General features: G+C 53.4%; 1 protein-coding gene across 4 annotated transcripts in view; it reads right to left on the reverse strand.

The window, feature by feature from the left end:
* ZNF516 (zinc finger protein 516) overlaps positions 1 to 17,013 on the reverse strand; it is a 109,868-nt gene that overhangs the window by 63,137 nt on the left and 29,718 nt on the right. The window lies entirely within an intron of this gene.

The following is a 17,013-nucleotide window of genomic DNA, read 5'->3' on the forward strand; positions in this document are numbered from 1 at the left end:
AGAAACGGAGCCGGGATTGTGAAGGTCTTCCTGGGGGGGGGGGGGGAGGACTTCAGACTTGCACCGAGAGGCACCCAGATAGGCAGATTTTCTTTAAAAATAGCCCTGACATATATAAAGGAAGCCCTCTTTTTACAAACTCACAACCTCACACACATTTAGAACCTGTACTATAAAATTTATAAAACATGAAGAAGCTATAGGTTTCTGGTTTTGAAGCAGTGTACTAATACACATTTTCTGCTCCCAAATGAAAGGTTCTCTCCCAAAAGACCCTGGGCGGCAACTCCTTGTCTGCTCTGGGTTCTGCAGCCTGACATGCCTTCGCCGGAGGAGACACAGAGAAGGGTGCTGACAACGGGACAGGGGAGTGAACAACGCAGGAGAACCCGCCCTCCAGGAGGGGTTCAGAGGCAGGGGTGCGGAAGCCCTCTGTGACAGATGCCCTCTGGACAGACGACACACCTGCTTCCTCCAAATGCCATCTCCCGCAGAAGAAGAAATCTTGCTTAGTAGAAAGAAATCTAGAAAAAATCTTGTTTAGTAGAAATCTTATTTAAAATTATAAATTTTGGAACACCTTTTGATAAAGCCCCGTGGTCGTGGGGTTACGGGGCACCGGAGGAAACCAATACGATCAGAGCAGCCAAGTCTGGAAACAGGCCGAAAGCAGAGCCATGCGCAGGTAACCCTTCTTCTAGAGGCTAACAGGGGCACAGGGTATCCCCTGCCGAGAGAGCCCCCAAAACCAACGCCTCCAATAAAGTGCCTAAATAAAAACTGCCTGTGAAATTGCACAAATGAGGTTAACCAGAACACCTCCTGGTGACTGAAGCTAATTTAAATCATCTTTTCAAGGTGTTTTGGTCGTGGCACAAGCTCTGGAAGGCTCTATGTGTTGCTATATACGGGTTACACGGCAAGTGATCCGCGTGCATCCCCTCTACCCCGGGTTGATGTCATCCCCTCAGGACGCTGAATGTGAAACACTGTAGAAAAGTCGGAACGAAACCTAGTATTCCTATTTCGCTCAAGGATCTAATCTGGGTATAAATATCTTAGAGTTCAAAGAATCATAAATACGAAGAAAAAAACACCGGAAATTGGAGGCTCTGGAGTAACCACAGCATCCACTGGCCTTCCCGGCGGTCGGCGAAGCCCGCCGGAGTCGGCCGCTCTGCGGCCCGAGGGGCGGAGACAGCCGCGAAGCCGCCACACAGGCAAGGGCCCACGGAGCGCCGGTGCTCCACCAGGTAGGGGCGGCAGGTGGCAGCTCACAGTCACCTGCAAACGAAGGCAGCCCCTCCAGGGGACACTCGTTCAGACCCCCTCAGTGCCCACTCCGCGGCCGCTGCACTCCTTGCGCTCCGCTACCGTGAGCTCAGCACCCCCCGGGCGCCGAGGGCGGGGCGGGGCAGGTCAGGGGTCTGCGCCCCAGCACGAGCCCGGGGTGACACCCCATTAGGAGCCCTGGTCCCCCGTCAGCCAGCCAGGTGGCTCTCGGGGGGCGACCCTCCCAGCCCAGGCTCCTCTCCTCATACCCAGGAGGCCAGGGTCAGGGAAGCGGCCCGAGACCCGTGCGGCCGTCCGCACACCGCAAACCGCTGCCCGGTCCAGGCCTCGCGTGTGACACCAGCCGGCGCCATCCCTGTGGCCCGCGGGCCCCGGCGAGCTGCCCGGAGAGGAGCAGGCGTGTGCGCCGCCAGGGCCGCCAGCGCGGGCGGGAGGAAGGGGTTCGGCAGGTCCCGGGTGCACAGAGCGCCAGGCCGCGAGGCTGCCGGTCCACGGAGAGGGGACCGCGCTCCCCTTTCTCTCGGGGGCTGCTCCGGCCTCTGCACACCGAGCAGGGCAGCCCTCCGGGCCGGCTGAGCAGGCCACGCGCCTGCTCCCAACCCGGACTCCCGGGGGCCCCGGTTCCCGCACTCCCCCGGCCCGGGCGCAGGGCTGGGCGCCGTCCCTCAAGAACCCAAAAACCAGACCATACAGGTCTCCGTCTCGGGCTCCCTCCGAAACCAGCGGAAAGCCTTCACCCAAGCCGACAGGGCCCGGCCGTGCCCGGGCAGTTCGCAAGCCAGGACGCGAACAGGCGCTGCCCTCAGCAGAACAGGCTCCGCTTTCTCTTTTGTTTTCCACTTCTCGGCCCAGCCCCATCGTTCAAAACTCAGCGCTGCTCCAGGTCCCGGGGAGAGCCGTACAGCCATCACCAAGGAGAAAACACATCAACACAGAAACGGGGGAAATGCCCTAACAGTAGTAACTATTCAAGCCCTGAACGCCGCTATCTTAAGGAAATCCTAACGTCAACGAAACAGTCTCCACTTGAGAAAGTTCCGCGAAGCGGCCCCTTCTGGGCGCCCACGGTCCACTAACGGGGTTTCCTGAGAACCTCTAAAGCCACGTTCCAAGAGCGAGTCCCAGCCACCGGCCCTCCTCCATCTGCGGCCCCATCACGGAGCTCTGTGATCTTCTTAGCTGCAGGCAGAAACTGCTATTTAAGACAGGGTCGTTGCTTCTCTTCCAAAAAAGAACAAGAATGCAGTCATCGCAGCTCTGAACTTAAAAATGCACCCCACACGGCCGCCCCAGTTGGAGGCTGGCGGAGCCGCGGGCGGCCCCCCGGCACCCCAGCTTGGCAATCGCCTTGAAAAACCTCCGCCCACCCACGTCCCTGAGCCCAGAGGGTCTCAGCCGGTCTCTCCACACTCCTCTCGGTCCCCAGTGGGGAGCGGGTCACGTGCGGACACCACCGTGGGACAAGACGACAGACTGTTCTGCTCTAGGCAGATGCACTTTTGTCCCGAACTGCCTTTGACTCTCCCAGACAGACAAGCACATACCACATGGGATTCGCTGCTCCAGCTTTCCCTACAATAACACGTCCACCTAAAGATAACTAGTGTTGTAAAATGTGTGAATAAATGTCAGCTCTTTGTGCTGACCAGAGCATGTCGGGTCCCAGCAGCAGGAGCACGAAGCGGGCAGCGCGTGGAGGGGAAAGCAAACACACGTCTGTGCTTTTGCTGACCCAGCACAACACGCCACCCCCACGGACATCCGTACACGATGGCCCCATCTGAACGCAGTTTGCCCATAATGAACCCGTTTTGTTGTCACCGTATCCCAAACTTTGTCCAAGGCTGTAACTGGGAACTTGCCAGACAAGATTATAATTTAATTGTTTATGCATAAAAATGGCTTGCTGATGAGGGTTTTAAAATAGATTTCCAACGGAACACTCACTATGTGTGTGTGTTTCTCTAGAGAGAACAGTCTGAAGCTACTCTTTAAAAATGCCTTCTACATTTTTTGAGATGTGATTTTGTAAAAGGTAATTTGATCATATCGATAAAAAAGTGGTGAAGGTAAAATGTTTTTAAGAAAATAAAATCGCATATTCGTAATGTACAAAATGCATTACAGGGGATGTAGGGAAGGGTTTAAGAGGCGATATAAAAGCTGCGAAAATATAGTATGAAGCTAAACTTTACAAAGCAATCGTGGGAACACAGAAATAAATGACCCACGAGCTGTAAACACAGAGGTGCGGGGTTGCCGCCACACCTCTCAGACACTCCCTGTGCCTGCATGCCACAACTTACCGGATCTGTGACAAATTTACTCTGTGGGTCAATGCTCCAACTCACAAATCCCTTCTCTAAGTGAGGATCCTGGGGTCTGCATCTGTGACCGCATACAAGCAGGACAGTCACTTCCGGAAGCGTGCCCTGCTGCAGCAGCTCCCTGTGAGGACCTAGGGGGGTGCAAGTCTCCTGCCCTAAGTGAGTCCCGTAGGGGCAAGAGCTGGACACCTAACACCCAGGATGGAGAACCAGACTGCCGGACAGCCAGAAAGCCGGACAGCTGGATAGCCAGATAGCTGGACAGTCGGACAGCTAGACAGCCGGACAGCTGGACAGCCAGGTAGCCGGAAGGGAGAGCACAGCCAAGGGATCTAGAAGAACCCACGTGCACCCCTGCATCTCTGCCGGGGAGAGCACCACACAGACAGCCTCACAGGCCAGCAGAGTCCCACTGAATACAGGTTTCACCCCAGTTCCTGAGAGCTTATGGGGCACCAGGCCACTTACTGGATCCTAACAACTCAAAGAAACGAAGCAGGCTTGGGCTAGAGAAACCCAGAAGTCACAACGGGAAACACGTCCACACACAGAAAACAATGTCCTGGCAGAGCAGCAGAGCAGGAGGATGCTTCCAGAGGCACGTGGTGACCTTCATGGACGAGAGCGGGCTCGGTGTTCTAGGGAGCTCGACGCTCTGTCCGGAACACGGGGATGTCCGGAACCCTCGGTCAGCGCGATTCCCCCCAGGGCGGGGACCCAGCCACAAATCCCACTGGTCTCACCCTCGACTCTCCCCTCCTCCTCCTCAACACCCAGCCCCTTCCCCCACACCCTCAATACACTCCTGAATCCACGCACCCCCTCTCCCGAGCCGAAGTGGGCATTCCAGACAGAGACCTGGGCCAGCCTGAGACTTCCACCCTTCACAGCCTCCATGCCCTGCAGATGAGGCCCAAACTCCCCCTACAAGCGCCTGCGCCCCGCACTGCTGCAGGCGAGTCTCCGGGCCCTTCTAGGACCGCGAGCTCTGCTCCATGCCCAGGCAGACACACACTCACTCTTATCTCGAGCCTCGCACACGCAGTTCCCACCCCCCCCACACACAGGAGGTCTCACCTGACATCTCACCTGACCCCTAGGAGCTGTGCCAGCTCTCCGCATGGCCCTGGCCCTACTCTAGCCCACATCTGCACGGCTTCTTCACCTGCCCCTCCTGTGCTGGAGGACAAGCCTTCTCCCCACTGAGTCTCCACACTAGCACAGAGCCGAGCACATGTCGGGCATCACGGTGCTGCGGGAGGTGGTCTGGCCCATAAGCTTCCAGGTCAGACTCGCCAAGATCAAACCCAAGTTCTGCCACTTGGCTCAGATCAGCCGTGTGACCCCAGTCTTCTCCTCTCTGGTCGCCAGCCCACTGCACTTTTTAAATGTAAATGACGGTTATGATAATTACAGCAGAGTAATTCTGTGAGGCTTAAAGTAACGCATTCTAGGTTCAATGTTTAACACACAGGAAATGTTGAAGACGTTATACATTATTATTATTAACTGCTGAATAAGTAAATGAAAGATACCTTACTCACTGAGAGGGACAGTAATTTGGTTAAATAAATTCAAAAGGACAAAATAATACAAGTTTAGGAAACTAAATGAGAAATCACTAGGGACCCTTGTGCGCTCCGTGGGCCCTCACAGGTCCACTACAAAAGGGCATTTAATACAACTATTAAGACTTCAGCAGCTACAAGCCTCCACAGCACACGTGCTCAAACACATTCTAGCTCCCAAACTCTTCACAAAAACTAAACTTTAACACAGGCTAAATATTAACTAATATTTGAGAACTGCTTATTTTGTTAGGTTGGCAATACAGGAGAATGGTCTTAGTTTTTGAAAATGTGAATGAAGTAATTTGGAGGTGGTTTAAAAAAAAAGGAAAGGCAAAGATATCAACATGTCCACGACAGCTAGATGTAGACGGCAGATGCAGGTGTGTTTGCTTGTCTGAGACCAAAACCAGACAAGGACGCCATGAAAAAAACACAATTACAAGCCCATATCCTGGATGACCAGCGACCCAAAACTCTTCATCAAAATATTAGCAAACTGAATTCAACGATACACTGAAAGGTTCCTGCACCATGATCGGGTGGGGTTTATCCCAGGAATGCCAGGATGGTTCAACGTCCACAAGGCAGTCAGGGTGGTACACTACGTAGACCAAATGAAGGATAAAAATCACATGATCATCTCAACAGATGCAAAAAGAAGGTTTGACAAAATTCAACATCCATTTATGATAAGACAACAGCAGCCCTGGAGAGACCGTATTTCAACTTATTAAAGGTCACATATGACAAACCCACAACCAACATCACACTCAATGGGAAAAAAGCTAAGAGCTTTTCTCCTAAGATCAAGAACAAGACAAAGATATCCAGCCTCAACACCTTTATTCAACCTACTACTGGAAGGCCTTGCTAGAGCAGTTACAGAAAAAAAGCAGAAAATAAACCACTATTTGTAGATGACATGATATCATATACAGAAAACCCTAAACACTCATCGAGAAACTGTTAGAGTAAAAAAATTCAGGAGTCGTCAAAGGATACAAAATCAACATACAGAGATCTGTGGCATCTCTACACATTAGTAACAAACTACCAGAATTTAAACTGAGAAAGCAATCCCAGGGGCTCCCGGGTGGTCAACTCTTGGTTTTGGCTCAGGTCACACTCTCACGGGTCATGAGATCAAGCCCCATGTCGGGCCCCACACTCACCACAGAGTCTACTTGAGATTCTCTCCCTCTGCCCCCGATCTGTGCATGCGCACGCATGCGCTCCATAAATAAATGAATCTTTAAAAAAAGAAAAAAAAAAAAACGCCATGTGTAATTGCATCAAAAAGAATAAAATACCTAGGAATACACTGAACCAAGAAGATGAAAGACCTGTACACTCAAAATTACAAATGTTTAGACACAAATAAATTAAAAGATATCCTGTGCTCACGCATTACAAGAATTAGTATTGCTACATCATCCATATTACCGAAAGCAACCTACAGATTCAACGCAATCCCTACCCAACATCCAGTGGCACTCTCCACAGAACTAGAACAAACAACTCTAAAATCTCTACGGCATCCGGAAGACCCCAAAGAGCCAAAGCAAGAAGAACTAGGCTGGAGTCATCAGGCTCTCTGATTTCAGGCTGTACCACAAAGCTACAGTCATCAAAACAGTATGCTGTTGGCATAAAAACAGACACACTGATCAAAGGAACAGAACTGAGAGTCTAATAATAAACCCACATGTATACGGACCATTAATTTACAACAAAGGGGCCAAGAACACACAATGGTGAAAGCAGTGTCTTCAGTAAATGATGTGGGGAAAACTAGGCAGCCACATGCAAGGGAATGGAACAAGCCTCTTATCTTACCATACACAAAACTAACTCACAATGGATGAAAGACTTGAGTGTGAGACATGAAACCATAAAACTCTTAGAAGAAAAAGTAGGTAGAAAGCCTGTGAGTCCTCGGTTTTAGCAGTATGTTTGAGCCCAACTCAAAAGGCAAGGGAAACAATAGCAAAAATAAACCAACGGGACTACATCAAACTAAGAAGCTTCTGCACAGTCAAGGAAACCACCATCAAAACAAAAAAGGTAACCTAGTAGGAGAAGATATTTGCAAATCCTATGTCCAATAAGGGGTTATTAATATCCAAAATACATAGAAGCTCCTACAGCTTGACAATTAAAAAAACAAGCCACCCGACTAAAAAATGGGAGAAGGATCTGAAGCAGCATTTTTCCAAAGACGTCCATGTGGACAACAAGCGCGGGAAGCAGGGCCCAACATCACAAATTACTAATAATTATAAATCAAAGCACAATAAGAGATCATCTCACACCAGTCAGAACAGCAATGATCAAAAAGACAAGAAATAACAAGCATTGATGGAATGTAAAACAGTACGGCGATTCCTCGAATCAGGATACGATGCCCCTGGTTCCACTTCTGGTATCTACCTGAAGAAAACAAAAACACTGTAACACTATTTCCAAATGAGACCTGCACGCGCCCACCCCGTTCACGCAGCGTTCCTGACAGTCATCAAGATACGGAAGCAACCTAAGTGTCCACCAGAGGATGAACGGGCCAAGAGGACGAGGTGTGCAGACACAGACACACGCGGTGGAGTACTACACAGCCACGAAGAAGAACGGAATCTTGCCGTACGCGATGACACAGAGGGACCCTGCCAGCATCAGGCCAAGTGAAGTCCGTCAGAGAGACGAAGCCAGATACTGTATGATTCCACTCATCTGTGGAATCTGGAAAAAAAAAATAGCAGTATTAAAACAAAGTCACAGATACAGATCAGTGGTTGCTCCAGGGGGAGAGGGTGAGCGAAATGGGGGTCCCTGTGCGCGGACAGGCGGTGTCTGGTCTTTGGTGGCGATCACGCAGTAGCGCATACAGATGGCATATTACACTGTTGCACACCTGACGCCTGCAGAATGTTCTGTACCAAGTGCACCTCATTAAAAACAAAGCAGAATGTTGGTATGTTATTCAGTCAAAAGGAAGTGAATAAAAATAAATTAATATAAATAAAACACCTCAACATTTTTTAATCTTCGTTGCTGAATCTAGATGGTGAGTGTATGTATGTCTATCATTCTTCCAATTTTTATGGATTTTGGAAGTCTTTTTACAAAACAAACGACAACAACAACAACAAACTCCCATCTGCAGCCTCAGGAAGGAGCACAATTCAAAGCAGGGCCCTGGGGAGGCCTGGGGAGGCCTGGGGGGCCCCTCCCCCCACCTCCCCCTTCCCAACCCCTCCCCCCTCCCAGGCCTGGAGGAAGTTCCGAAGGCTCCCAGGAATGTGGTTCAAGAACATCATCTTTTGTTAATTCCAGTCTTCAAAATTCAGAAAAGAAAAGAAAAAAGAAAAATCATCTGAATAATAAACCGTTCACATGAGAAGCAGTATTTACGAGACTGCTCAATGCAGAAAAACCCCGGGATCCACTCAGAGCTTGGTCACAGCCGTGCCGCGGGCAGCAGGGGCCTTCTCCGGCCAGAGGAGCCCGCCCGGGCTAACTCCTGGGGCTCAGGGGGACCCCACCCGCGGCTTTCCAAGGGAAAAAAAACTCGGTCATGCAGTTGAGGTCTCTTTCCCACACTGCAAACAATCATTTTCTAATCAGTTAAATGCGGCCTCGCCAAGGGGAAAAGGGAAAACGTCCTGCGCTTTTGAGCAGTCAGCCTCTCTCTGCATCTACGGGCAACCTCGCCTCTCTCTGCGTCTACGGGCAACCTCGCCTCTCTCTGCGTCTACGGGCAACCTCGCCTCTCTCTGCGTCTACGGGCAACCTCGCCTCTCTCTGCGTCTACGGGCAACCTCGCCTCTCTCTGCGTCTACGGGCAACCTCGCCGTCTTCTGCGTCTACGGGCAACCTCGTCTCTCTCTGTGTCTACGGGCAACCTCGCCTCTCTCTGCATCTACGGGCAACCTCGCCTCTCTCTGCGTCTACGGGCAACCTCGCCGTCTTCTGCTCTGTGAAGGAAACCGACACTCTGCTCCTTTCCCCAAAACGGTCCAAGATCATTCTATCGACATCTGCTCCTGCACAAGGAATCCAGAGTAACTCTAATATTTTGAGCAATTTGCCTAACCAAACAAGTCTGCAAGTTTCTTCCAACAGACCCGAACCAGAGTGGGAGAGGCCAGGCCTCTCAGGCTCCCGGGGCTGCGGGAGCACTGGCGGGGGCATTTCCTGCTCCGAGCCCAGTTTTCGGTTTTAGGGAAGCAGAAGCTAAAGCCTGCCCTGTCTGTCAAACAACTCTCCCTGGGGTACTTTTGCAGTTCTGGCTCATTCATTAACCATCTCCCGCTACCAAGAAGTAGGTCTGCTTTCCTCAGCAGCTGGGGTGCCTCCTCCTGTGTCCCCTGGCCACCTCCTAGGGAGCCCCGGGCTTTGGGGAGGTGGCGGGAGCCGCAGGGGCTCCCCCCGCCTATTGTGCAAGGCTCTGGCAATGGGAGATCTGCGGAATCTGGAGTCTGGCAGGCCGGGAGGATCCCGTAGGAGACCACAGCTCTCCAGGACGGAGGCTCGGGCATTACCGGAGGGGTAGGGCTCCAACCCACAAGTCACAGAACAAAAACACTGAGTCTCCAGCAGGGCCTGGTGGGACACTTCCGAAAGCTTGTCCCCAGAGCAGAGGGGGCTGCCCCCCCCCACGACAGGGCATGCCCAGGATCACAGGCCCCGTGGGTGCTGGGCTCGGGGGCGCAGTCACTGTCTGGCTGTCCGCCTGCAGACAATGAAATGGGCTTTGCTTGTTACACTGTAGTATTATGGGCCTGAATTAAAATACATCATTAAGATCCTGCACAGGCTTATCTACTGCGGAGACAAAAAGCCCATTCTTTTAACAAACGGGGAGAAATTCCTAACAACAATGAGGAGTTCCTCTCTGCACACAGCAATCTGCCCCAGATTAACAATCCCAGGCTTATAGTCCGCGGCCACCGAGTCACTCCGTGAACTGATGCTTTCACTGCTGGGCGGTTGCGGACCGAAGCTGACAAGACCTCGAGGCTGCCTGGCTCGGGCCAATCAATAATCCATTATGAGCAAACTACATTTCCACTCTAATAAGAAGACATGAATAAAAGGCCACCAGAATCAGCAGCATTCACAAGAAACCCCACCCCACCGCCCCACTGCGCGGAGAAAGCACAGAAACCCACTATCCCAGGGAGGGAGACGCACACAACCGCCCACGGGCGAGGCAGGCCCTATTTCCAAGCGGGAACACTGTGCTCGGACCATGGTGCGAGGGCACCCGCTTTAAAGGTAAGTCCAAAAATGCTTTGTTCAGAGCACGAAGTAGAAGAAAAAAACAGCAACGCAACAGCGACAAAATCCCACTTTCTCCAGCAAAGGTTTCCCTTAAGTTCTTCAGCACCCCACGCCCAAAACGTCAAGTGAGGGCCACCACTTTCATGGACCCCAAATGTAACCAACTGTCCCTAATACAGTTTCACTGCGCGAACGGCACGGTCTCCGGGCAGGGCTGGCGCAGACCCGCCGCCGTCTGGCCTCCACCCACGGCCGAGGGCCCACGGGAGCAGGCGCCGCTGCGGGAGCTGCGGACCAGGCTCTGCCACACGCGCGCCTGAGCTCCTGGTCCCCGAAAGGACAGCCTCCATTTTCACCTCCAGAGAGACGGCGGAAATAGACCAACAGCAACAACTGTACGCTGATGTATTTCCAAGAGAAAATATGAATTAACATCAGTATCAAAGCCGCCTGCACGTCCTTGGACGAAAATAGAACGACCGGGAAGTCAAACCTGCCCCTGCGGCGGGATGAGCAGAGCAGACGAATGCGCCATCTCCTTATCGATCACATCCGGGAGCGACCAGGAGTGACGAGGGAAGACGTGGGACTTTTCCCTCCCCGGTCACTAATAACAGACCCAGAAAAATCCTAAGGAGGCCTGGAGACGTTCACCCAGAAGCCTCCACGTGCAAACAAACAGGGCTGGGTGTGTTCCATCCACAGGAAAGCAGCGTCCTGCCCCTAGTTTTTCTTCCTTTGCTCTCCAAAATCAGTGCCTCACTCCTGCTGGCCCTTGACCGTTTCCAAGCCTTACACTACAAAGTGACGTTATCAATCTCTTTGTTCCTAAAAAAGTGAACTTCTCTCCGCTGGGGGGGAAAAGAAGAAGAAGAATGAGACGGTAAGAGGGCAGAAGTCAGAGGCTGCTCTGGAATGTTCTGCGGCTAGATTTCCTGCCGGGGCTCCCGGCCGGCCACAAAGAGCGGGGGCCTGGGGGTCCACCCAGCGCCCCTGGAACTGCCAGCACAGTTCATGACCTAGTCAACATCTCCATTAAGAGCCCACGTCCCCCCAGCTGGGCCGCTGGGTGACGTCTGCAGCCCCCAGAGGCTGCCCAGCGTTTTACAAAGAGAGAGAGCAAGTCACTCGCTTCATTCCACGAGCCACAAAAGCGTCCGGTTTCACTCTGACAGTCTTCCCATGCTGCATGCAGAGCGGAAAGCCTAAGTTTCGAATAATCCAGAAATACTGACAACCCGGAGAACCCCAAAGAAAATCAAGACTCATAAATTTCTAGTTTTAAAACAGACATGGGAGATCCGAAGGCTCTAGATAAAGTGCAGGTAAAATCCCATTTACAAGTGGCTGGTAAGTTTTTATCCAGCTTGACCTCCAGAGTGTGCAAATTATCACCAATTCAGTGCCTAATATCAGTGTTTTTAAAGAAACTGTCAACAGTGAAAACAAAATAACCCTGTGTAGAAACTCGCCACATTTTCTCACTGCGTCACACTCCCTGGTCTACTGGACGTACCTTGTTGAGATTTTATTAGTTGATCATAAAACATATTTCAACAGAAATTCGTTTCTACAAATAAGCTCTTTTGCTCCAAGTAAACCAAGAACAAAGGATAGTATTTGCCCCCCAAACCACTAACAGTGACCTCTTTTCCAGACTTTTACCTAAAACCAATATATTTCTCCCCATGTAAGAATACAGACGGCCGTAAATACCTAGACCTGACATTATCACTTTCCTCTGTGCTTTTCATGAACAGCCTGGAAGTCCCCACCCTCAAATAAAGAACTGTGCCCAAGAATACAAAGAGAGATGATTCTGTGCGGCAAGCCATGAAACATTCTGTGAAACGTCACCTTCCGAGGTAGGACTGTTGAGCACAGAAGTCCGCCCCCCAAAAATCCCTTCACTAAGAGCACACGGGAAAAATAAACTTTGGTGATCAATTTTACTGAATTCTAAGTGACTGCACACAAAACATTTTCTGTAAAGATACCCTGAATGGAGTTTATTTTGGCAGGACAGTTGAAAAGCATATCATGTAAGAAATCATCGAAGACTTTCTTGGCCCCTGTACAAACACCAATCAATACTTTGAGAGGATCAAAATCAGAAAAGGACAGATCTTCCCCAGATGCTTTCTTTCGTATCTGAGCACATTCAGGATAACCAGTTTAAATGCTCCAGACCCGTTACGGCCAGTAACTGCTGCAGCGTGACCCAGTTTACCACTCGCACACACAACACCTCCGAGGCCAGCTGGGTGCTGCAGCCTCTTACGGAGGGCGACCTATCAGAGAATGTTTACAAAGAGCAATTCTTGACAAGAACATGATGTCACATCGCCCCAGGATTTATCCCGCATTGCTTGTCTAAAAATATATTTTCAACCACACTTAATGACACATCCCTGCAAGTCCTGACTTCTGCAGATAAAAGACCACGTCTGCCTTCCTTGCAAAGAACAAAAACGGACAAACACGCGAAACTCCACTGTCATTCCCCGGAAGAACGTTATTGTGTATCCGGCTGCCAAAGTCAGGGAACGCTGCATGTGAAACGATCGTAAGTGATCTCGCAGAAATGAGGGCGGGATGTTTCCTAAGCCAAACCGTCTCACCCGCCAACAGCTCTGAGGGAAAGTGACCACAAAACACAGCACAGCAGCTTTTGGGGTTTCAGAGCTCACAGACCCCGCGCCCGCCCCCCAGGCCCGGGGAGGGATGGGAGACTGTGCCTGCAGAAGTGCCCTCCTGCTTTGCTGAAGGAGCGCAGCGTTGCCCGGGCTCCCAGAGACACAGCAGTCACACCGGCTGCTGCAAACGGCGTCCGAGAACCAGGAGACCCAGACGCGGAATCAGGGCCCACCTCCAGAGCCTCCTGCAAAGACACAGCGAAACCCAGAGTCAAACTGGCAGCGGGCTGGTGCGATCAGGTGTGTGTTAATTCCGTCAGCGCTGTCCCTCCCGCCACCTGGCACACGGCAGCAGAAAGCTCTAGAAGCTTCCTCCATGCGCTCAGCACAAGGCCCGCGAGCAGACCGGCCGGCATGGCGAGGCGACAGACCAGGGTTCCCAAGGGCCGCATGGGCCTAGGTGGGAGCCCAGGGCATGCTCGGAGCAGGCGGAGCTCGGGCACCGAGGGCCTGGGGGGCTGCTCTGGAGTTCTGGGGACCGTGACATCCCAGCTGGGGCCGCTGGTTCCCGAACATCACTTGGGAGTCGGAGATTACAGAGACAAACTCCAGAAACGCCTCTTCGGTGAAAGAGGAACAGTTACTCGTAACCATACTGTCCAACAGCCACGCGACACCCACGGTTACAGGAGTCTGTCGCCAAGACGCCGGATGACGGTGCACAGGCCGGGTCTCTCGTGAGCACAGACCTCCGTGGGAGAGAGAAAACAGCGGAACCCCCCCAACCAACCACGTCCTGCAAAAACAAAACACAACCGGTCTGAGGTATGTTCCAAGTCAGCGACGGGAAGGAGCTCCTGCCCGTCGCAGGACGGTCCCTGTTAGCGGCTAGAGGTCTCCTTTACCTCCGTATCCCCCTGACTTCCCCCCGGAGGGCCCCACCCTGTCTGCGCCCACCGTTCCCTGCCGGAGGCAGGGCAGGGCCCGTCCAGCTGCGATGCCGTGACACGCACGTACTCGGAAAAGCCCACGCTCTGTCCCCACAGATAGGGACAGCGGGCTCTCCTCTCCCCTCACGGGAAACAGCAGATGCTCACTCTAGCTCTGCCGCCTACCACACTCCCTGGGCCGCTGACGCTGGGCAGGCACAACCCTCTGTGCCTTTGTGAACCCAGGGGGTACGCGCCCGCACCGCTGGGGGGAACCTGCATTACCGCTGGAGAAACGCAGGACAAGGAGTGAGCACAGCTGAGCCTTTCCTCCACTCAAGCCCCCCAAAGCGCGCCTCTCTGGACCCACAGGTAACTAAGAACATTCTGGTCATGCACAAAATCAAACAAGCTTCCCAGTGCAGAATCCCATCACCTGGCGCCTCCGGAGACAGCACCGCCCCCAGCAGGGGGGAACCGACCGGAAGCTTCTCGACACTCACCACGTAGCCAGCAGACGTCATAATTCCAGGGGACGGCCCACGGCCCAGGAAAGTGCACACAGCACATTGTCGCCAGACGCGCGACCAAACCCTAACGCGCAGGTTTGCCCGTGTGCTGCAACAAAAAGGCACCATCCACTGATCCCCCGCGGGGGGTGCGCGACCCCAATCCTCAGTACAAATGCGGTTTCTCCGCTCTGCGCTTAAAGTCAGACCGAGCCACTCGCACACACACTCGCTGCAAACTACTTTTGATTTCCTTATATTTACACCGAGTTTTGTTTTTGACATTTTTTCCAAACTCGGTCTGTTGCCCGGAAGGTGCCCGGTCACAGCGCGGGGAGGCCGGGAGGGTCGCGCCCGTGGGGCCGGCTGTGGACTACCGCGACGCGAGCCACAGGAAGGGAGAACAGCCGCCCGGGGCTTCACCTCCGCCACGGCACCAAGTGAAGCTGGCAGAGGCCCTGCCAGGAAGACCGCACACACGGAAACAAAATGATGCTTCCGTGGAAGCCCGTGTAGGTAAGCGTGCGTCCCAGCACGTGCGTGTGGCAGAGAACAGAGACCAGCCTGAGTTGCTTGAGTGTTAACCTCCCACCCAGGAAGTCCTCAGGCAGGAGACTGGTCTGCGGCCTTGGTCCTTTCTCCTTCACCTGAACCTGCCTGCACTTCAGAGTGGCACACGGGGACCGGCTTTCTCAGGGAGCGACAGCTTCCTCCAGCCAGTTCTAAAATCTCCTAAGGGAGACCCTTCAGAACTAGGACCAAGAGCCAGTGTTGCTTTCCGGAGAGACGCACACACAGGCTTTGACTCGGGGCCTGCAGTAGAGGCCCTGTGGATCGGTCTCGCCATCTAACAGGGTAATTCCCACCCGCGTCATACTCTGAAAACACAGCTCCATGAGGAAACACGTGGAAAACACCCCTGTCCTTCCAGGACGGTAAGCTCCACACCCACTCGGGGGGCTGGCATGGGCCCGGCGCACACCGCGGCCTCCCGCGGGCACGGGACCGTCGCGCGTTCAGCTCCGCTTGCCGTCCCAGCCGTGCCGTGACCGAGCTCTTCCAGAAAAGCCCTCTCGGGAGGAAAAACTGGCAGGAAGAGCCCCTGAGTCACGTTCTTCTAGAAGTTCATGGTTTTCCCACCAGCGCACAGACGGGCGACACGCTCCAGCTTCCAGGCACAGAGGCTCGGCCCGCACAGGCCAGCGCCCTGAGGAGCCTCTTCTCACAGAAGGGCTCCCCACGGAGACCCCAGCCCCAAGGACCCTCTGGAGGCAGAGGTGGCCATGGCCCGTGCATGGGTCACCAGACACTCGGGCTGGAGGCCGGGGCTTCGTGCACAGCAGGACAGCAAGCGGAACCAGACACCTGCTCCTGAGGCTGGTTCTCTGTCTTTATTTTTCTGGAAGGGACAGGAACCGATTTTTATAGCCCACTGAACCATCAGTGATGGCTCACCACAAGCACAGAGCCAGGGAGACGCAGCTTTCCCGGCAGGACAATAGCCCCCACCACCAGCAGGCCCCATCTCTGTACGCAACCGGCGAACCCTGACAGCATCCTCGGGGTCTGCCTTCGTGTCCCAGCTCTCCGTGCCCCAGCAAACCACCAGCAGGACATCCGCGGGGGCGAGCAGACGAGACCACAGGCAGCCTCCTCACCACCAAGGGGGCCAAGGGCACCTGGTGACCACACTGTTTGAGGGGCCCTGGATCACCCCATGTTCTTGCAGCCATGGGAGATTTAGGGGGAGTCACTGGCCACACACAGTCTCTACAGTTGTCAGAAACGCAGTCAGAGAATGCTTCCCCTTCTTGCATTCCAAACGTGGAGTGAGAAAATGTACATAAAGTCCTCAGGCCTGTGCTGGTCTCCGGTGGGCACTCAGCGAGGGAGGGTCCCTTCCCCGTGTGGCCCCAATTCCAAGATTCAGTAGTCATGTCAGGGACCACGGGGAACCCCGCCATGGGAGTCCCAGGCCCACATCCGAGGTCCAGTCCCGCACACGGTCAGCAGATGACCGCCAAGCGCCCCCCTCAGGCCGGGCGGCCCACATGCTGCTCACGGCTGGGCAGGTCTCTCGCTGACCTGGGCACCGGCGGCTGCGCAGGGAGGGCCTGGCCTCACCCGCTGGGTGGAGGTGCTGAGGAAAATCCCTCCTCCGACGCTCCGGCCAAAGGATTGTCCCCAGATCCAGAGATAAAAACCTACGGTGCTCTTTTTCTACGCTACGTAGCATCAAAATACGTTAAAATCACATTTCCTATTTTTCTTCGGGCTTTTAAAGTGATTTTCAAAGTGTTTTTGCCCCAGAAGAGCTTTTGGCGTTTCCATGGTGGGCCTGGGGTCCCCACAGGGGTGGACCTCACAGGCTTCAGTTTTCCAAACCTGGAGGCACTTTCCAGCAAATTTAAATCAAACCATTTCACAACGTGAACCAAAGGACGACCCACAATCACCGGAGAAAGGAA

The sequence above is a fragment of the Mustela putorius genome, unplaced genomic scaffold, assembly GCF_011764305.1.
Source record: "Mustela putorius furo isolate JIRA1106 unplaced genomic scaffold, ASM1176430v1.1 tig00000835_pilon_pilon_pilon, whole genome shotgun sequence".
Lineage (NCBI taxonomy): Eukaryota > Metazoa > Chordata > Mammalia > Carnivora > Mustelidae > Mustela > Mustela putorius.